Below are 23,678 nucleotides of genomic sequence, written 5' to 3'. Positions count from 1 at the left end.
GTTAGTTAGGATCATTATGATAATTAGGTATAATGATGTATAAGGTATAATGTAATGTATAAGGATGGTTTGTTCTATAGACAATTAATTAAAATATTGCTTAATAATATTAATATGAGACCTTAAAACTTTTTTTTAATTAAAAAACTGTTTTCATTCTAGCCAAAATAAAAAAAGTGATGCCTCATTCAGACTGAACGATTTTTAAAGTTGTTACATTACATAAAGTTTAATTATAAACTAATTTCGAGAGGATCACGTGCTTATGACTGCTTGCAGCCGGCCCCGCATCATTCAATTGATGATTCACCAATAAGACGATTATTAAGCCACTATAAATACCCCAAGTTCCATCTTTATTTTGAAGAATCCCCCCTTCCACCCCCACTTCTCCTCCTTTCCTAGATGGGTGGCACAGTGGTCCAGTGGTTAGCACTTGTGCCTCACAGCAAGAACGTCATTGGTTCTAGACCGTACCAAGTCAGCCGACGTTTCTGTGTGGAGTTTACATGTTCTCCCCGTGCTCACGTGGGTTTCTCCCGGGTTCCCCGGTTTCCTCCAATCGTCAAAAAACAAGCAACTCAAGTCAATTGACTAATCCAAATCGACATCATAGACATGCTCCTAGTAAATGGTTATCTCTTTAGAGCAATCACTATCTGTTCATTAGCTATTACAGTAGGGGAGATCTCGAGATCTACCTGAGCTCAAATTCCCCTCTCGCCTTGCGAACGGGAGGGAGCCCCGGGCTCGAGGATCTTATAAGCTCAGGGCTCTCTCCTTGGACAGCATGCCAAACAAGCTTTATTATCAATCATCAGCTAAGTGTGATCTCTTGAAAGATGTTTTCACACTGCATGACTATCTGGGCTAGCGTTCTGTCTGTGCTGTGTTTTCACTGCAGGACGGATCACTCTGAATGACTTTAAAAAAGGAAAAATCGCCGACAACTTTTTCTCAGTCCACAAACTACTACTCACAACCAAACATACATGAGAAGTGACATGGAAATGGTCATGTAGTAAATCTTTTGCGATTAAGTACATAATGAGAAAGAAAATTTTCGCTAGAGGAATGTCAAAATAAAACTGTACAAGCCGTTCACGTATCCTTTAAGAAGCTCATTTCACAAAACAGATGCTTTACTTGTGTATAAATGTTCATTACTACCCTATTTATAAACATGATTTGATTATAACTGCAGATCAGTGATGTAAAATAGCCTACTTGTCGACTAATTAACCCTACCTAATTAAGCCTACTGTTATGTCTGCAATTATATAAAATAAATAAATTAATTAATGCAACATATATGAACACATACTGACCATTACAGTCTCTGATATGGTACCAATTACAGACAAACTACAGACAGCATACATTTAGTCCTTATTTGGCCTCTAAAGCAACACGAAATATAGATTTCAGGCATTTGTCAGCCTTTTCTCAACACCTGTCAGCGAATCAAAATTGGGGCTAAAATCATAGTCTGAACTCAGCATAAGACTTTCTGCAGAAGAAAAAATATTATAGAAAATGCTGCGAAAAATTCCTTGCTCTGTTGAACATCATTTGGGAAATATTTGATAAAAAATTTCACAGGAGGGCGAATCATCTTGACTTCAACTGTATATGCAACAGCGCTTCCAATATCTGTCATTGTCATTGTGCAGCAGCTGCTAGTCAACATGCTGCCTGTGCAAATGAGCCACAGAAAGATACCGGAGGCTTAATTAGCACTGTGCGATTTTTGTCCCCCAGTCAAAGCCTTTTGCACTCTCATTGTTTTTAATTACTGCAGGAAATTCGGTAGTGATCGGCTCAGCCATTTAGAGACTTTGCTGGCTTCACTGAACACAAGTTGACAGAGTTCACTTCCCACAGTGAGGCGTTTCATGTTGTGTGATCACAATTTGTGAATATATATATATATTAAAAAACATTATTAAGGTCAATATCATAAGTCGTCTATTTCATTCATTCATTCATTTATTCATTCATTCATTCATTCACTTGTCTATTTAGTTATTTATTTATTTATTTATTTGTCTGTTTATCTATTTATTTAGCTGTATATTTATCTGTCTTTTTATTTAGCTCTCTGTTTATTTATTTATCTGTCTATTTTTCTGTCTATTTATTTATTTACTTATCTCTCTATTTATGTATTTATTTATTTATTTCTATATTTATCTGTCTATTTATTCATCTCTCTATTTATCTTTCTATTTATTTATTTATTTATTTACTTATCTCTCTATTTATGTATTTAGTTATTAATCTCTCTGTTAGTTTATCAATCTATTTAATTAAATATTACTATTATTGATTTTTTTATTTTGTTTTATTTATTTATGTACTTATATATTTATCTCTGTATGTCTGCATGTTTTTTATTATTAATATATTATTATTATTATTATTATTATTATTATTTTAACTTATATCATTATTTATTTATTTATTTATCTGTCTGTCTATTTATTTAGTTAATTGTCTGTCTGTCTGTCTGTCTATATATGTCTGTCTGTCTGTCTATGTCTATCTTATTATTTTGTAAATAATTTTATTTATTTGTTTATTTATCTGTCTGTATATCTATCGATTGTTTGGCTACAGAACAAACCACTTTTCTTGAATGACCTGTCTAATTAACCCAACTTGTCCTGTTAACCTAATTAACCCAATTAAGCCTTTAAACTGCATTTTAAGATTAAGACTAGTATCTTGTTAAATAACTAGAAAAAATATTATTATGTTACCAAAATTGTCAGTAAGTTACTGTAAAACTTTACAGTTATTCTTTTTGTTTTACAGTGCACATAGGGACATCGTAGACTCTTGTTAAAAGGGGCATAATAGGTCACTTTTAATACAATTAAGCACCGTGCAGGAAGAAATGACATTTTTTTATTCCTTCTTAAACGATCTCTGTGTTCCCGACGGTGCAGATCGAGTGACTTTTTGGTATCAGGTTAACATTTTAGATCTTCTTGTTAAAGCACTATCACATTTGCTGTTCTCTTCCGATTCCCAATACACCTTAAGCTAAATTCTGCAAAAAATTACTTTCAAATATCACGTCCCTGAAACTCCAAGCTCTGTATAATAATAACAGGAGAGGGAGTAATCTTCGATACTCTGCCGAAAAAGGACGCCTGTTAAAAAAAAAGACGTCCCCATCCTTTATTCAAGCTACATCCCGGGCAATATCATTGTACAAGGAAACTTTATATCACCGAGAATAAAAAAAAAAGATAAAAAACAGAAGGGTATAAATCGATGCAGGCTGTGAAATCTGACCCAGTAAAAAGTCTTCTCATTGACAAGACGGGTGGCCGGTGTGTGTATGCAGCGCTGCTGTAGTAAATCCTTGCAGATTTCTCCCTGGGGACATGTGGTGAAGTAGAGGGCCAGCGTTTGACAGAAACATTATTCAAATCATCCTCCTCATTTTTCGTTTGTTGAGTTCTTGAATGTAAAGATCTGACATTTAGACTTCATTTCAAGTGAATGCAAAGAGAAAATGTATGTTCTGTCCTTCTGTCGCGGTTATGACAGACCACCCCAGAGCATGTCTGTTTATGAATTAAATATTTAATTTGGACACGTTCCACAACTTGTCGCCCAGTGCCCGCCACAACAATGAAAAGGTCGTGTCACATCACTCTAATCGCCCTGAACGTGCTACTATGTGCTTCCTGTGTTTGTGTAACAGCGAAAGGAGAGAAATACAGGTTAGAGTGTGATAGAAAGCACTTTATCGTCTATCAGCATGTCCAGTGAACACACTCGGGTTTGACAGGCTTTACTTTTCTCTCTCTGACAGCTATGGTGTAACAAGACCTTTGCTATTTGAAGCAACTTTTGCACCAAAAAAAGTTTAAAATACCTCAAAGCATCAAATACAAAATGGTAAAAAGCTCTTAGCAAGAATTCTCGAAATGCACAACAACAAACATTCAGAATGTTCAAGTTGGTGTCTGAACAACTGAGTAATGACTGTAGAATTACAATAATTGGGTTGCGCACTATAATAACAATAATTGTTCGCCAGACACATTTCGCAAAGGGTGTTCACATTCTTGTATTCGAAAACCTCTGGACGAGAATGCAAAGGCTTTAAAAGCCAAACTATTTTTAACTTGACATGTCATCTTAAAAATGCAACAATGAGAAGCTGTGAAATCAAGGTCAACGGGTGTGTGCAGATATTTGAACTTTTTTAAAAATGTTGAAACTCCTTTAGTGGGTAATTGGGTTCAAGGTTATTACTGAAAATATAGACCGAGTAATCAACTGTACTGACTGATAACCTGACTTTGTTAAAAAGATAATTCTCTCCCCAAAAATTCCCGTTTACTCACTATTTACTCTCTCCCTCGAATGGTTTAGAATATTTATGAGTGTATTTCTTCTTTTGAAAACTGACAAGGTATTTTGAAGAAATTATGAAGTAACCATGGACTTCCATAGAACAAAACAAAAACAAAAAAACTTTTGAAGTTAGTGGTTACAGGTTTACAGCTTTCTCCAAAATATCTTCTTTTGTGTTTAACAGCAAAAAGAAACTCTAACGATTTGAACAAGTAACAAAATGTTTATTGTTTGGGCTGAACTGTCTCTTTAAAGTGGATTTTGTTTGGCTGTTTTCAGAAATTTTAAAAACTAAAATTATAGAGAATGTTTATATACATGGGTCACTCAGTATGATTCAAAATGTGCTCTACATCAGTGGTCCCCAACCCCCGGGTCATTAATTATTTTCATTTTATTTAATATCTGAGTCTAAACTTAAGTCTTAATTTCAAAATCTTTAATTATGAAAAATGACCACATTCTCTAACTTACATCTCGGTCAGATAAGTGCCAGAATTTAACCCAGAAGCAGCTAAATGAGTGAGTAACAGATGTCTTTGGAAAGTTTCTTTACGAACGAGAAAAGGCCCAGCAAACTGCCAAGAAATGGCTATGCAACCTATTTGTCAACAGATCAGGTGAATCCAGCATGTCAGAGCAAGAAAAAGATCAGCTGCTGGAGATTGCAAATGACGGCGGCCTTTTAGGGGCTGTTCACATGATGCATATTTTTTGTGCACAAGTTTTTTTATTTCCTATTGAGGTGCGCAGCTTGCATGTGCATATTAGGAGCGACTCACTTGTGCCTTCCAGGCGCAAGTTGAAAACATCTTAATTTTTCAGAAGGCCACAAGTGCACCACAAGTCATGAGAGAAGAACTGACCAATCAGCTTCATACTTTGTATGAAATATACACATTTCTGTAGACTAATTATCTCAGACAAACACAGAACACCTAAAGACTGCAGTGCTTTCTACTTTCCTCCATTAATAAATCTTAATCAGAGTTGTATCAGCAATGTTTTGTCAGCTTGTCGTCCTCTGAGGAAATAGTTGATGGTCGCATAGCGATCTGCGTACAGGGAGCCTCCCTGGGCCACATTAAAAATGTTAAGCGTTGACCAGTCCATGGTGATAAAAAGGTTAGGGACCACTTCCCTACATCACGTTAATAACGGTGATATGCTATTGTTTACGAATACTTGGTGAAGCTACAAAACAAAATGTGAACCAGAAGCAGGGTTGCCAAGTCCATGCTTTTCTGTATCCTTTGCTGCAGGCTGTTTAATTATTTAATTTTTATTTTATTTTAACGGCTTTAAGGTTTGACATATTGCATGAATTATATTTATATGGTTATAATCAAATATTATAAACCAAAAATATATTCAAAGCGAAACAAGATTATTTGCTTACCTTCTTATTCACAGTCTATTTAGCTTGTTAAGGGAAAACTTACTTTTTGCACGGTCGAGGCACAGTGCATTTTGTGTGTAAATGAAAACTGAGTTGACATCAGAACCCAATGTCAGATCTACATCAGTGTCCAATGTTGGACAGACTTTGGATGTTGGTCACTTTCTGATGCAACCTAAAAGCAACCAAATATCAATGTCTAATGATGTCACAGCTTGATGTTGTGTGAACATTACCATTATGACTTCTATCAGATGTTGGATTTTGGATTTTGATTGCCATACCTGATGAATTAATGTCAGTATTTGACATCAATATGATGTTGTTTAAGATGTTAAAAAATCCAAATAACATCCTTAGACTCTGGCTAGACATTGAATTTTGGTCAACCGACATCATGATGTAAATCTAACCTAATATTAACGTCTTAAGACGTTGTGTGTCTGCTAGATAGTTTTGATATAACTTTAAGACAACTATGTTTTATTTAGTTCAAATATTTTTCTTGTCTGGAAAATGATTCTTGATTTGATATTTCTTTAATATTTGGACTAAAAAAAATACAAAAACTAAGTAAGAAAATCTCTTTTTACAGTGTGCCAGACACCATTGTTTTGCCCGCCAGAAGAGGGTTTCCCCTAATCATGTGACAACATGTGAAAGCCATCAACTGCTTGGTAACAGCCTGCATTTATTGATAAAGTATTCCCTGAATGACAAAAGTTCTGTGGTAGTAAACAAGAGAGAAAAACTAAGAGAGAGAAAGACGTGTGTGTTCTGCTCGGGGCAAGATCTCTGTAATGCACTTTGCAATGCTTGTGGTGCAACACTGAGGCGCTGTCATCCATCAATGCTTTGACACAGGAAGTGGACGCAACCCTGCCTGTCAGACAACAGGGTGGCACAGGGCCATATTTTACAGCATCAAACAGTAATCCACTGCAGTGAACCGTCATCACACCCTTAAAACTGGTACTGTAAATGACACAAACCCAACAATGACTCAAGTTCGGAAAACATTACACGTTGTGCTTTTGCTAACCTATCATCTTGCGGCTCAGGTGAGTCACAGTCATGTCAGACAAGCCAAAATCTGATGAATCAGAAAGGTCTATAGTCTGACTTCATGCACTCAAATCAGGAAACGGTGAGTCAGTTGCCAAATCATCAACAATTTGCTACAAGTTCATGGTCCAGTTTACTCTGTGTTTAATCCTGCATCACACGTTGAGTGAAAAGGACAGAAGACCCTCACAGTGCACCAGCCAGCTCACTTATCTGCCATCAGCATAATCTGTACACATAGACCATTCAGGCTCTGCTGCAGCACAATGCCTTTGTTTGCCTAGCAATAGAAACCAGTTGTCCACTGCTGAGTCAATATTTACACCCTATTGGAATGTGGGTAGCGCTGCCTCTCTAAAACTAGAGCCCAACCTCATGTTCAATTTTCCTGTCTAGCCCTTCTCTCTCTTTTCATCCACTGTTCTGTATACTTCCCATGAATCGACACACAATTCCCAATAGGCTTAAAAATAAAGGGCTTCCACCTGCAATTTCTGGCCTGAGATCTTTGCCATATCAATGCAGTCACTTAAGGCCCTACAAAACTGGCTGTAATGAAGTTTATTTTGAGTTTGTTTTGGCAGCTGGAAATATCTCACCAAAGCAAACATTTGGGGCAAATTTGTTTTGATTCCTAATTATTTTTTAGCTCCCGTTGGTAGCATCGATCAACTCGATAAGGTATTAAAACTTAGGGCTTGTGGTCCTACCCAGAATAGCAAAGTCCACAAAAGGTGGTTGTGCATTTTCATATATGGCTCCTAAACTCTGCAAACTTTTAGGCTCTTTATTTATTTATTTTTACTGTGGAAGTCGGTGATAGCAGGTTCTCATCTTTCTTTAAAACATAAGTTTTGTGTGTGTGTGTTCAACAGAAGAAAAAAACTGTCGAAAGGTTTGGAACCACTTGAGGGAGAGTAATTGGAGAGTCAGTTTTTGTTTTTGGGGTGAACGTTTTTTTTAAATGAAGACTTATTTCCAAATTGACCTATGCAAGTCATGAAGGAAATAGTGCAATAAATATTCTAGAAAACCAAAACACTGCAACAGCAGTTTTTCCCAATATTTTGCATCCTTAGCAGATATGATTCCAATTTAAAATCCTTGTTTCCAGAATTCAGCCCACTCTAAATATGTCAGTCCTGCAGCTTGTTGGGGCAGGAACTAAACAAAGGTTTAGCCTTCCATTGGGGAACAGGCTTGGCTACCCTTGAGCTTAGGTTAGAACTGTGTGTCTAAGTCTGTGATGCTGTTGCAGAACCATCAAAACGTTCTTTTCCAATATTGTGCATCCTTAAAAGATATTATTCCAAGCCAAATATTCTTGTTTCCAGGATTTAGCCTACCCAAAATATGCCAGTCCTGCAGCTTGTTGGAGCAAGAGCTGAACGAAAGTATTGATCTCCTTTGGGAAGCAGGCTTGCCTACCTTTGAGTTCAGGTCAGGACTACAGTATGTGTCTAAGACTGGGATGCTGTTGCAGGATCATCAAATTATGTTGTTTTTCAGTATTGTGTATCCTTAACAGATATTATTCCAATTTAAAATCCTTGTTTACAGAATTCAGCCTACCCCAAATATACCAGTCCTGTAGCTATTTTGGAGCAGACACTGAACGTAGGTACAGTCTTCCATTGGGGAGCAGGCTTGGCTACCCTTGTGTTTGGGTTAGGACTGTGTGTCTAAGTCTGTGATGCTGTTGCAGAACCATCAAAACATGTTCTTTTCCAATAGTGTGCATCCTTAACAGATATTATTCCAAACTAAAATCATTGTTTCCAGGATTTAGCGTACCCCAAAAAATGCCAATTCTGTGGCTTTTTAGAGCAGGAACTGAACTTAGGTACAGCCCTCCGTTGGGGACCAGGCTTGGCTACCCTTGAGTTCGGGTTAGGATTGTGTGTCTAAGATTAGGATGCTATTGGAGAACCGTCAAAATAGGTTATTTTCCAATATTGTGCATCCTTAACAGACTTCACTCCAATCTGAAATCCTTGTTTATAAGATTCAGCCTACCCCAAATATACCAGTCCTGCAGCTATTTTGGAGCAAGAACTGAAAGAAGGTGTAGCCTTCCATTAGGGAGCAGGCTTGGCTACCCTTGGGTTTGGGTTAGGACTGTGTTGAAAACTGGCATGCTGTGGCAGAACCATCAAAACATGTTCTACTTGGCAAAATAATATAATGTTCACCATCCTCTTGTCTGCCTGGAAAGATACAGCTGGCAATGAAGCCAAGGTCCTCACCACCCAGCGGATGCCTCTGCCATGAGCTCACCACATTCTCGCAGAATGACCCCTTTGTTGCCAGGGCTGCTTGGGGGCAGTGAATGGATTAGAGCTGGAATGTGCAACATTGCACCCGCAGAGCTGATAAACTGGAGCTCGTCCCTGTACTGTTATCCCTTGTATCACCTGACCCCTCTTCCTTTCTTCTGAAGGTCTAGTTGTGAAATGCACAGTCTGGTATTTTTAATATATCTAAAAATAATCATTGCAAATACATTGCTAAGACAACAGAACTAATTCGTTCACAAATGAAGTTATGTGTAAGTAAATAAAAAGACACACTGAAAAAAGTATTGAACACATGAAGAAAAGGAGGCGTAGAAAAGCATGGAAAGCCCAGACAGCAGCTGAAATCTTTCAGTATTTGTTCAGAAATCCTCTGCTTTTCCTTATTTTAAATGAATATCAGCTGCTTCAGTACAACATCTACACTATAGCAGGAGGATGAAGATGAAACCATTTAGCAAGACAATGGTCAAGGCACAGCCAAGGAAACCCTTAGATGGTTTCAGACAATCAAGCTGTAGAATGGCCCAGCCAATCACCTGACATTAATCCAACAGAAAATACAAAATAAAGCTCAGATTTAATAGACGAGACCCACAGAACCATCAAGATGTTTACACTCTGTTGAAGTCTGTGAAACGCTCACACCTGAGTGATGCATGAGACTTCATTCTCCATATGAGAGGCGCATTTAAGCTGCGTATTTAAGCTGCCATCACCAAAATAAATACATTCATTTGAGTAGTTTAGTACTTTGTGTTTTTACCTAAATCTGGTTCAATTCCATGTCAACAGCTCCTTTAGAAATATTATTCCCAGGAAAAATATTTACTACATACTGTTGGTTTGTGGACAGTCATGGCTAAGACAAAGAGAGGCCTATAAGATCATATCTACACTGTAAAAAATTATATGATCAATTAGTTCTGACAGCATAGGTTTTTAGGTCTTTGTAACTTATTAAGCTAAGGTAATCATGCTGTAACTTAATTTTGTACGTTATGCAAGCTGTTTTAAGTCAGTTTAACATAATATAATTTCAATGGACACATAGGGTCAATTTGACTCTGCTTAAAAAAATTAAGGCAACCAGGATTTTTTACAGTGTAAATGTTTTAAAGTTCAATTGACTGCACTGCAAAGCCTTATTTAAAAAACACATGACATTTTGCACTGTGAAAAAAAAACTCAGGAGAAGGAGGAAACAGGATGGAGAAGGGGAGGTTTGTTTAGAAACCCTCCTTTCTGGCCTGGAAACGTTTTATCATCAATGCCAACTGATTATGGTATTCAGAAATGAATGTGGTTATGCAGTTGCTAGGGTAACCGGCCCCCATATTGGAAGGGGCCCATTGTAAACAGGCCAACCATGGAGAGCGCTGGCCTTAGTCGAGAGGTCACTGTGCTCCACAACCTTGAGCCATTCATGCTCCAATCTCTCACCCCTGATGACCTTCCACTTATTAAAGCAGACATCGCTTATTGTTTCCAGTCTTTGTTTTGCTGCTTCACTTGTTCAAATATTAAGAGATCGTGCTGTCAGTGGTATAGTTATGCTATTGGGTTATTTTCAAAGGCAAATGTAAGATGTTTATATTACTGTATGCTCAAGTGCTTTTAGGAACAACAATTATAATATTTATGTGTATTTATTTGTGGAAAAGAAAGACAAACATAAAATTTTGTACCTGAATAGTATTATACTGGCAACATTTTTTTAAAGCACGTTTATTTTATTGGGATAATTATTTTATTATTATTTAAAAAATTATGTATTATTATTATTGTTGTTGTTGTTGTTATAATAATTATTATTTAGTGCTATTAATATTTAATTGTTATTATTATTATTGTTGTTGTTATTATTTTTATTTATTAATAATATTTGTATTATTATTATTTAATTGTTATTATTATTATTTCATTATAAATATTTTTATTATAAAATAATAATAATAATAATTAAATTAATAAAAATAAATATTTGTTATTATTATTTTTATACTTCTATTTATTATCATTACATTATTATTATAAATATTGTTATTATTATTATTTATATTATATTATTAATATTATTATTATTACTTTATTGTTATTATTGTTATTATTTATTATTATTGTTATAATTATATTGTTATTATTATTATATTGTTATTTTTTATTATTATTATAATTATTAATGTATTATTATAAATGTATTATATATTATATATGTATTATTATTATTTATAATAAAGATAAAATAATAATTGTTATTATTATGTTTGTATATTATGTTATATTTAATTGAATTATTATTATTTATGTTAATATTTTTGGTGTTTGTTATTATTATTATTATTATTTTTACTAGTATTAATAATAATTTTATTTTATTATAATAAATAAACGAATCAATTAAAATAAATAAATTAACACACCACTATTGTTTAATATATTTTATGCAGATGCACCCAAAACAAAATCCTCCTGATCAATTTAAAACTATCAGCTTCACTTCCTCAACTATTCAGAGATCCTGCTGTATGATCTTGCTGTGGTTATGTTATTAAAAGTTATTGTCAATGGCAAAAGCAAAAGATGGTTATATCACTGCATGTCAATGTAATTTTTTTAAAGAATGCTATAACTTTAGGACTTCACAAACACAAAAGGCATTAATCACACAAGCTCGCGCAGCCTTGGACAAGTCTTTTTTAAAACTGTATCTTTATATCTATTGTTCAATCCAAGCCTGCTATACATTTCTGCCTTTTGTATTTATATTCAAGCTTTACAGCACTGTATTTCTAGCTCGCTTTTTTCTATTACATCAGTACCTCTACTAACTACATTTTCTCTTCTTGATAGCAGATCTGCCTGTTACAAACAGTCATAGAGCATAAGAAATGATTCAAACTCTATGAATGCAACATGCAGGTCTCTGTGTTCCACACATTCAACAATAAATGTACACGGTGTCTTCTGTCAGGAGTGCAAATGTGATAAACAATGATCGCCTGATGCTAACATGTGACCATAATGAATCTTAGGAAGGCTGAAAATCCTGGGAAGAAGTTAGAAAAGATTATACATTTACAAACTTTAGGAACCTTAATACATGTAAAAATCCAAATCCACCAAATGTATTAAAACAGCAATACTTCACAGAAATCAATTTGGATTAATTCATAGAAAAATTTACCACTGGAACCTCTCATCATGTTAGATATTAATGCTTCTACGTTAGCGGAGCAGCCGGGAAATGATAGTGCTAAATTGGACTTAGGAACTTTAATCAAGCGCCATAGCTCCAAGAATAATCCGAAGACGGATTCTTCTTCTGCAATCAGAATAATTAATTATCCTTAGCGCTGAAAACTATATACTGGAGATACTTTGATTTCTCATGCAATATTAAAAAATGGAATCAAATGAGGTTTATTAATTTGTCCAACCCTATTCGATTATATCAAGCAGCAAAGTGAAATGAGCAAAGCATTGTCTAAACATGTTAATTTCTCACCTACTCTCATTATGGCCAGCACAGGTGTCACTTTTCGCTTACGACCACGTCTGCTAAGATTTTTCGCACTACAAAACATCTAGTATTTTTAATAATACTTTGCACTATAAAGCTTTTTCAATAAGTACTTTTGAGACTTGAGGCACTGTTTACACTAATACAATTTTGAACAAAAACGATCCACGTCCACACTGGCATTTCACCTAGCATTTCTGACAAGATATCCGTCTATACTACACAGCTAAAAACGCACATCACGTGACCACACACACACACACGCACACTCTGGCATGTGCTGCAGCATATGCGGAGAGCTGAGCTCCAGCAGTCAGCGGGTGCTTTGAGCAAAGCTTCCCAGGTGAGAGCAGCGCACGTCGGACAGTTCATTAAGGTTATACCGCTGGATCTAATCTTACTATAGTTGTTAAACGTGATATTTATTTAATCTTGCCTCTATTTAACAACTCTTTGGTCTTTAGAATCTAGAATTTGTTTTCAGGTAACTGAGTGCAAAGATACGTTAATATATTAATTTATGTAATCACATAAACTGAGTCTGCACATTTGGCTGATTTCTTGCCTTTATTTTCTATATTGTATAAACTTGTTGTATCTTATATGAGAAATATCACAGCAGTAGCAGTGCGATATGGCTGTATATTGGCACTGGTGGGAGGCGTGCGTTGGCATGAAGCTGCAGGCCGAGTGCCTTAGTGTCTCACGAGTGGTGATATACAGCCATATTGCACTGCTACGAGTGTGATATTGCGTTTATACAACAGTACGACAGCATAACCTAGTATATAAAAAGAAAATCAAACACAGAGTTTAAAAATGATTTTGTATAAGGAACTACTTTCTTCTGCTAGTCATTCACATCTGCAGCTGCGTCAGAACAGCAGAATCCGTTGCTAATTCACCAACGTCACTTTAAAGCTAGTATAGGAATGATTCTCCTGCGTAATGTCTACATTGATGACAAAACAGGTGATTTTGCTCACATTTCACGGTTATAAAGCTGAACGACATGAAATGTCATCAGTCTACAGAGATTTCCCAGTATTTCTCTGTTGCAATTGTGAGATAATACGATAAATAACCCTGAAAAAGCCCAAGCAAAGCAAACACTACCAGATTACTATAGTATGAATACAGCACTTACAGTCACTTACTTGTTTTATAATGATTTGATCAGCTTTAGTTTGAAATGATGCTGAGTTTTTCTCCTCTTAAGGACTTATTATGTGGTCCCTGTCGCCATCTTGTGGCGGAACATCAACCGTCTTTGCTATGACCGATGGATCTGGAAATCAGAAATCAGAAATGATACATTTTTTAAATAGGTACTATCGTTATAAATAAACTGCATAGTTGCAATCTAAACAACTACATTCTCATCTAAAAAAAACCTCTCAAAAGTACATTATGTTGTTCAACAGCTGCAATATTTGTCAAACTGTAGTGAGTTCATTGATCTGCTGTGGCTTTATGTGGGTGAAGTAATACAGAAGGATGAGGAGGCTGTACAAGAGCTGTTATCATGGAAATCACACGCCTATCAGCCAGTCAGATTCGAGAACCAGATAGAACTGTTGTATACACTTTTATAATGCCCATTGTCGATTATTAAACTGATATTCAGTAAAAGAGAGGGTTTGTTTCATATTTTTCAATGAAAATGACAGGAGGCAGTTATGTTATAGGCTCTGTTTTGTTATAAATATGCATACAGTGAAGATGACGGTCGTATAAATATATAGCTACACGACGCCTCAATATTTTTAGTGTCTGTTAAGTTGCTAATATCAAAATGGAAATAGGCAGTTCCTTATATCATGTTTTCATTTTACTCTTAAGGTATTAAAACAACAAAGTCAGGGTGATGGAATGATGTTAGGGAAGTACACTGTTCCCTTTGAAAATGTACCCGACGTGTCCTCGGGAGTTTGTTTTTTTTTCATATCAAACTTGCGAAGTCTGAACTCAAAAGAAGAGGATGCAAGACTGAACTTTGTGTACTTAATATTGAGAAAAAGCCCCAATCAGATGCGAATGTCTGTAGCCATGACTCTGTTTTCTGGTGTCTCCGTTTTTTTCCCATCCACACTAACATTTAACAGTGTTTTAAAGCGACTGTTCAACTTTTCAGAACGATCTGTTTTCAGGGATCAAAAACTGTGGGGTAGTGTGGATGGAAGGTCTAACTGTAGCAAAGCTTGTGCATTTTAAAGTTAAAATGTATTAGTGTAAACAGGGCCTTATTTGACTCCATACTCCTAACCCCTGTATGTAAATGTTACTCCCATCTGAATCCACGCATGAAATGACAGATGTTGGCTGAAAAGAATTGCAACTCAAAACACTGTTCCGAAATCTAGTCCTGTCTGAATAGGGCTATAGTAACACAGTCATGTCATTTCAACTGAAGAAGCTTTCAAAGCCTGACATTCTCTGTGCGATGCTTGTGGCTTTTAGGCAAAACGATCAAAAACAGCAGCAGCTCCTGTGGTCAAAGTGTGAACCACACTGGGTAGTCAATTGTCAGTTAAATGGGGCACAGTGCAATAAGCACCAGCTCAGCCTGTTTGCTCGCCTATCCCCAAATCCTTCCCTCCATAACCCCCCATCATCATCCCTCCCACACATTTACCCTGTGGGGTCCCAGTCGGGTGGAATATCGCAGGAGTGGATGTGGCAGGTTGCCATAGAAACTTAATAAGCCACCGGCTGCAGAGAGACTTAGCTGGGGTAACTACTGAACCATGGTTTTAAAAGGTAATAAATTGTAAGCGGGGCAATATGTGGAAAGAGAGACACAGAACGGGGAATAGATGTCAGAAGGGAGGAAACGCGCCGAGAATTGGGGTTGAAACTGAATTAAATAGTTTGTCAAATGCGGTCCCGACTGTGAACGAGTTCAGCAGTGAGGCTGAAGGTTAAACGGCTGTCTGTGATGTCGATCGCTTTTCTTTTGACGTGTGTCACTGTCTGTCGGCAACGTCCCCATTCTTTATCCTCTCCTACGATTGTCATTCCCTGTACTGGACTGGTCATTGACTGCTGAAATAAGACCTATTCGTACAGGGCTAGTTTTATTGGGGGGCGTCAGAGAAATCTCCCAGACTTACATTGTGATTTTAATCCCGTCTGAATCGGTCATGTCCGTCTTGTTTTCACACAACCTCAAACGAATTCCAGAGCAAATTACCTACTGTTTTTCAGCAGACTCGGAGGTACTATGAGAAATGAAGTCCCCTCCAAATGTCTGTAATGTCAAAATTATTTTTCCAAAACACGTTAGAGTTTGCATGTTCCCCCCATATTTGCAAGGGTTTCCTCCGGGTGCTCTGGTTTGGGTGAATTGAATAAACTAAATTGGTTGTAGTGTAAGAGTGTACAGTAAATGCGAGAGTGTATGGGTGTTTCCCAGTACTGGGTTGTGGCTGGAAGGGCATCCGCTGGAATAGTTGGTGGTTCATTCCACTGTGGGGACCCCTGATAATCAGGGACTAATCCGAAGGTGAATAAATGAATGGTTCCGACTGCGAACGTCACCAGAGCAGTGAGGCTGAAGGTTAAATGGCTGTCTGTGATGCCGACTGCTTCCCTTTTGACGTGTGTCACCGTCTGTCTGCGTCTCCATTCTTTATCCTCTCCTGCAATTGTCATTGCTTGGACTCAACCGGCCATCATGTGCACCTGTCTGCCGCCAAGAATTGATGCGGGGCTTGCTGTCATACCTCAGATAGCTCTCCTATGGCTGCTCTGTTGCCAAGTATCCTTTGTGGCTGTAAACCTTTCATTAGCGCCGGCGCTGTAAATCTATCATTAATTATTGGGCTTGGCATTTACAGAGGGACCTCTGATTGATAGCAGAGACGCCAGTGAGCATGGTGTGGACTGTTTAGAGAGCAGATCCATAATGGCTGGCAACAAGGTGGAATGTGTCTCATTTTTAATATCCCGAGGTCTCGCCATTCATCTCGCTAACTCTATCAGAAATTGGTTCCCAGAGAGGTGCTCATCTACAAGTGTTTGTGCCGGTGTGTTTGCTGAGGTGTGGCGCAAGTGTCTTAAGTGGGCCACTTATTGTTGTCCTTACCTCAGGTAAAGAAAAACACTTAAGACTGGCTGATCTCAGGATAGAGGCTGCCAAAGGTTGGTTGTTTTAGCGGCTTTCACATCTGTAAATTGATTGTTTTGATCCAAAACCGGGATTAAAATTGTTACAATGTTGCTTTTTGTTTTTGGCGTGGTTCGCTTTCACAAGGCAACGTTTCTAAATAGACCAAAATTATTAAAATAAGTCACGTGCGAGTAAACTCTCCTCACGTTAGTCAGAGTATGGTTTATTTTACAGGATTAGGCTCAGCTGTCATACAAAATCAGCTCAGCTGTCATACAATATCACGAAATCATGTTACAAAACATTCGGTATCGGCAATTATTGAATATTTTTTAACAATACTTTTTTAACAAAATTGAGCTATATTGGATTTTTTTTTTTATTTAACCACTTTATTTTTAATTACCAACATTCATTCATTCATTCATTTATATTCTTGTCGGCTTAGTCCCTTTATTAATCCGGGGTCACCACAGCGGAATGAACCGCCAACTTATCCAGCAAGTTTTTTACGCAGCGGATGCCCTTCCAGCCGCAAACCATCTCTGGGAAAATTTACCAACATTACTAAGGCAAATAGTTTTTATAGTCAATAACTAAAATATTTAAACAAAATATCTTATCTTTATAAATAAAAATATCTTATCGCTTTATAATAAAATAAACATAATTGTTAAAGAGACTTAAACTCTGTGTGTGTGCAATGTAAAAAGGTAGATCAACATCTGTAAGGCGTCAATTATAATGATACAATGAAACTCAAAGCTCTGTAAACAAAACAAATGATGATGATCAAATCTGAACTTTCAAGTAAAGGAACCGACCACCATTGTTTAAATACATACTGCAACATCACAAATTGTGAATTTGAATTACTACATGACCACTATGCTTAAAAATCTTTCATATGAGGAGCTAGTGGCTGGGATGCACAAGAAAAGAAACCAAAAAGCCACTCTGACGACATCCTTACATCCTTTTTGATTTACAATCTCTTCACTTGCTGCTATACGATTTTCGAATGTGTTGTTATTCTGACCTAAAGTGGCAAGTGCATAGTTTCCTTCTCCATTTTCAATGCGCTTTGCTCTTGTGCTCCCCAGCCGTCTTTCTGGAACTAGATCTCAGATGATGACCAATGGACAGACCATTCAATAAACGTTTCTGGAGAAAAGTAAAAAGCACTGCAGTGCTTGGGTGCTCTATGTTTGTCTGAGATAATTAGTCTACCGTTATTAGTGAGTTCTACTTACATGAATTGGGATGCGCTTGTGACATTCAGTTTGTTCATCTAAACGTACCTGGAAAATGAGCATGCGCCACATGTGCATCGATCTCATATGCGTGTCATGCAAGTCACATGCCTCCATTGGAAATGACAAACTTACATTCTAAGCTTATGGGCACTGCTTCCAATTTTCTCTATTTTCTGTTGTACTAACATGCCTGTTTTTATTGCTGACCACAGCCCAGAAAAACAGGCACACATGACAAACAGTTACCAAAGCCTTTGGTTGAGCTACTTTTGTTGTTTGTGTTCCAATCCCAGTTTTATTCGCTTCCAAAATGAGACACTTTGAGATGGTCACGAGTTGGTGTTCTGTAACTACTCATGCTACATTGTCCAGTAGGGCACACAGACAGAGTTTGCATTTGAGTTAACTCTAAAGGTAAAGGGAAAGCAAGTTGAAAGAACCAGATAACATTGGAACCCTGCCGCCAATCAGTTGTCTTTCCTTGGAAAACACTCATTTGCATATGATTAGATCTGGGCAACTCTCTAAAAACATGTGCATGTGTTTCATCGAATGCTGCTTATCTGAGCCTTGCAGTCAGTCTCTGGTTTGTAACTGTTGCAGATCACTCTGGCTCAGTCTATCACAGTGCGGCTTGTTTCAGCCATTGTTCAGACGGTGCGCCTGGGGACTTGACCACTCAGCAGGTTTGATGAAATCGCTGCTCTGGCACTGTGCTGGAGAGAACAGGGTTATGTTAGGTGGTTAACAGGAGATGACTCTCGAGCATCAGCCAAAACAGTTTATTTTGCTCCATGATGCTCTCCGACTTCATAAGTGTGATGGAGCGAAGGATCCCTCGGTGATTACTCAAAGGAACAGCTTTCTCGAGTTGTCAGATCTTGGTCGGCTGCCTGCTGTTGCAATTTAGGGATGTTCTTTTGTTTTGGCAAGTGTCTGGAATAAGTTTCCAGTCAGTTAACAGTTTATGCTGTATGTCCATGTTCACTCAGTTGATTCTTCTAAAGGGAAACATGTTCTTATTATACTGACCCTTTTGCAATAAGACTCGTGGAGCAAATCTTTGAGTGCACTCAACCAGATTTGCTATAAGGCCTAATAGGCGGAACATTGGGTTACAAAAAACAAAGATTAACTTTATTCATTCATTCATTTTCCTTCGGCTTAGTCCCTTGTTTATCAGGGGTCACCACAGTGGAATGAACCACCATGTCTGCACGCAGTAGACGCCCTTCCAGCCGCAACACATTCAAACACTACAGCCAATTTAGGTCATCTAATTCACCTATACCACATGTGTTTGGACTGTGGAGGAAACCGGAGCATCCAGAAGATAACCCACGCAAATGTGGGAAGAACATGCAAACTCCACACTGAAATACCAACTGACCCAGCTGAGACTCAAAGCAGCAACCTTCTTGCTGTGAGGCGGCAGTGCTAACCACTGAGCCACCACGTCACCCTAATAAACTTGAGATAAATTATTTACACTCCTGGAGAAGATGGTTGTTGTATGGCTCATAGAATCAGACCGTTAGACGTGTTTGTTCCTTAAACAGGTCGATAACAAAATGAAATGTCCATACATTTGAAAATAAAGTTGGATATTCCAATCCATTTATTGCCCATTTTGTCAAAATTAAAAGAGTAAACATCAAAATAACCATAAAACCATTCTCAAGTCTGTCACGGTCAAAAAGTTTATTTGACATGTGAAAGAAATTTACAACTAAAAGATAGCTGCTACATTATGGATTAGCTTGACGTGAAGACAACAATAATAATTCCTTACATTTATACAACGCTTTTCTGGACACTTTTTTGGGGGAATCTCCTCATCCACCACCAGTTTGTAGCATACACTTAGATGACGTGACAACAGCCATATTGCGCCACACCCCCCAAGAAGGAGAGAAGTTATTAAGTGAAGGGCATACGAAAATTGACTGGAACTGGTTGGAACTAAACTCTGCAGGGCTGCGAGTTTGACACCCCTGGTCTATAGAAATTGTTTTGTTTAGAATTTCTCTCAGACGTCCACATAGTGCTGAAATTGCAAAGGGTGAGCCAAGCTTAGGAGCCCCAATTTTCTATATTTCCTATTGTACGAACATGTCTCTTTTTATTGTTGACCACAGCTTGAAAAAAAACAGGCACTTTGGTTGAGCTTTTTCTGGACACTCAAAGCGTTTCACACATTTTTAGGGGGGGATATCCTTAATCTTCAACAGTGTGCAGCATCCACCTGAATGACACAACAGCAGCCATATTGTGCCAGACCGTACACCACACACCAGCTGATTGGTGGAGAGGAGACAGTGTGATGAAGGCAATTATGATGGTTAGGAGGCTATGATGGACAGAGGCCAGTGGGCAAATTTGTTCAGAATGCCAGGGTTAAACCCCTACTCTTTTTCAAAGGACATCCTGGGATTTTTAATAACCACAGGGAGTCAGGACGGCGCTCACTGAGCAGTATAGAGTCCCTATCAATATATTGGGGCATTAGGACCAACACAGACTGAGCACCCCTGCTTGTCTCACTAACACCACTTCTGACAGCAACCTAGCTTTCCTATGAGGTCTCCCATCCAGGTACTGACCGGGCACAACTCTGCTAAGCTTCAGTGGGCGATCATGTGAGAGTTGCGAAGAGCTAGCTGCCGGCAAACAAAAACCAAGTCTTTATTTCAGTTGAAATAGTCAATTATCAGTAAAGATTCAATCATTCAAAGCTGAGCTGTTGTTCTCTTCTTGCACAGGTTTTGCTGCATGTTACTTTTATACTTTTTTCACACTTCTGGGTTTCTTAGTAGCGGAAGTCGTCATAGTTGGGAAAACTTAGAGCGCAGTGAATAGGAGAATACAACAGATATGTTTTTACAATCTTATTTGCTCAAAAAATAAAAGAAAAATCCACGATGATGTTATAAAGACTCTTAGAAAAAGGAAAACAATTGTGTGGGACTGGCAGAGGAGAGAATAACTTCAAATTTGCTCTCCTGTCCCATAGACGCTGCAATAAAAACCCCTCGCACACGCTGTAATTAGTTTTTTTTAATTTGAGGCAAGGATGATATACTACATGGATAAATACATATAAATGTTCATACATTTTTTTAAATAATAAAAATATTAAAAACTTTAAAGTTTTTAAGATGCTGACGACTGTTAAATGCGTCATAACAGGCTTGTGAAAAGGGTTTTCACATCTATTTTAATTGCATTTTGTTGCTGATAGTTTTTGAGGAAATAAAATCTTGATTTTACAAACTTGACATTTTTTTTTAAAATATCAATCTATTGAATAGCATTTTTATGATTATTTTGTATAAAACCAGCATTTAATCTTTGTGTGCTGTTGGGGATGTTTTCTTTCACTCTGGGGGGATTATGAGGGAAAACCACCAACATTAAAGAATGCATGATTATATGGTGTCATGGCTTTGCAATCAAAAAAAATGTCATCAATGGGGCAAAAACAGTCACCGACATAATGAAAGGGTAGAACATTTGAACAATACATCATCAACACCCATTGAGCAGTAGTGTCTAGAAATGGATCTCAATTCCCTACATTTAAATGTTCCTTATATTCTGATCTAACTTTGTAGTAAATGAATGCTTTCAGACTCTGAAACAGACTCTGAATCGCATCACAGTGAAATCCCTATGGCCGTGACCAGAAACAGAATTTCCACTTTCTGTCCTCTCTTATCACACTGACAGCTGCTCTCTTATCATCTCCTGGTATTACAGTGATGCTCAAGTCATTACTATGGCAACCAGTGTACATAGACCACATATTTACTACTGTTTGAGCAAACAGATCCATCAAACGGTGAATAACGATGCTCTATGATGAATCATAGCTTCTATTATTGTTAGAAAACGTCTGAGCAAAATTCTGTTTACCACATGCTTTCCAAGGGCAGCGATTGAGTAAAGCTTATTGTGACAGGTAAATAGTGCTGACTTCAACTGATGGCAAATATATAAATAACCAACAACTTCTCAGAAACTCATTGCTTGTAGGCATGTTTTGGTGGTCAGTATAGTCTAAAAGAAGAAGAAAGAAAATAGAGAAGATAGTTGATTTAAGTGACAGATTTAAGATGAGAAGATTTCAGAAACTGCTAACGTACTGGTATTTTTAGCATATCTCACACTGAAACGTGACTATTTTACGTATTGTCAGAAAAGTGGCTAAATCATATACGAATTCATTTGATTTTATTTGTTTGAAAACGTCATTTTTAATAGGAGGCATGGGCCCAGACTCCACCCTAACACTTCCCCTCATTGGGAGATGAGCAAACCATACTAAAATCTACGAATAAGATGGTACAAATTAATACAAATTGGCCACTAAATAAAACATTTACAAATTGCAGAGAGATTGTGTTGCATGTTGATTCATTCATTTTCTTTTTGGCTTAGTCCCTTTATTAATCAGGGGTCGCCACAGCGGAATGAACCGCCAACTTATCCAGCACATTTTTTTGCAGCTGATGCCCTTCCTGCTGCAACCCATGTGTTGGATATTTTATAAGAATTGGTAGTTTGAAATGCATTGCTGATAATTAGGTCAGATCTGTCATCAATCGTTCGAACCATGTTATAATGCAAAACATTTGTAATGACGCTTTAAATGGTGTGGAGTAGCAACTTCATTAGAGAAAATACACTTTGTATATTATATTGTTTAATACACACACGCATACACTTTTTTTTTTTGGTAACACTTTATTTTGATGGTCCATTTGAGTATTAGTAGACTGTCTGCTTAATATATGTTGATACTGCTGCTAAACAGACATTTGACTGACTATAAGAAACTTTGCTAGTACATGTCAACTTACACTAACCCCAACCTAACAGTCTACTTATAATTTAATAGGAATTGGTTGCAATGTAACTTAAATTCAACAAACGGACCATCAAAATCAAGTGTGACTTTTTTTTAATGCAATATTAGTTTGGGTAAAAACATGTATTCATTCTCCATATTAATTGAAACATATGTAAAAGGAACATACAGGGCCTATTTGGCCATATGGCTGCATTTCATTTTTTTTAAGCGAACGCTACGGGGCCGTATGAAGCTGTTCTCTTTCGCGCTTACCGGATGACCGCTTACCTCCGTACGGAGGGCTATTCCGCCGCAACCAGTTTGTCCATTCAGCTCATCGTGTACGTGGGCAGACTTCAGATGTATAGAGGAGTTGACCGCCTTGGCGACCGGGTTCGAGTCCAGGGAAAAGCGGTTCCAGAAATCAGGTAACAGAATCCAAAAAATAAAGTGAACGAGTACATAACAGGGTGAGAATGTGGCGAAATCCGAAAACGTAAAATCAGACGAGGGCTTTTATTTTCTGGACGGCTTTTGTAAATTATTGGTCGGGTTTAGAGAAGCGGGTGGGCTGGCGGGTCAATCGGTAACATTGGTTGGGTTTAGGGAAGGAGGGTGGATAAGCCGATTGGCCGGTTGCACAGTCAGTCATTCAGTCAGTCAGACAGCGGCTTCTGGTGGGTTTACGCAAAAACAGCGCGGGTGAGAATGACACTCATTTTGAGATATGGAAAAGCACACACAGCGGCCTCTAGCGGATTCGCAAAAACTGCAAAAATACATGCCGGGACGTATTTTGAG

The 23,678-nt window shown here is 37.5% G+C and overlaps 1 protein-coding gene and 1 long non-coding RNA gene across 7 annotated transcripts in view; one reads left to right on the top strand and one right to left on the bottom strand.

Annotated features, from left to right (window-relative positions):
* The window catches only part of adarb2 (adenosine deaminase RNA specific B2 (inactive)), a 619,893-nt gene that overhangs the window by 65,683 nt on the left and 530,532 nt on the right, over positions 1 to 23,678 (top strand). The gene's annotated exons all lie outside the window — the stretch shown is intronic.
* Positions 1 to 23,678, bottom strand: part of LOC141380808 (uncharacterized) — a 105,312-nt gene that overhangs the window by 31,714 nt on the left and 49,920 nt on the right. Inside the window, exon 4 of the long non-coding RNA XR_015524705.1 lies at positions 13,816 to 13,946. This is a non-coding gene — a long non-coding RNA (uncharacterized LOC141380808). The remainder of the gene's footprint in view (positions 1 to 13,815; positions 13,947 to 23,678) is intronic.

The sequence above is a fragment of the Danio rerio genome, chromosome 24 (genome assembly GCF_052040795.2).
Source record: "Danio rerio strain M-AB ecotype USA chromosome 24, GRCz13ab, whole genome shotgun sequence".
NCBI classification, from domain to species: Eukaryota; Metazoa; Chordata; class Actinopteri; order Cypriniformes; family Danionidae; genus Danio; species Danio rerio.
This window is presented reverse-complemented; position numbering and strand designations above follow the sequence as displayed.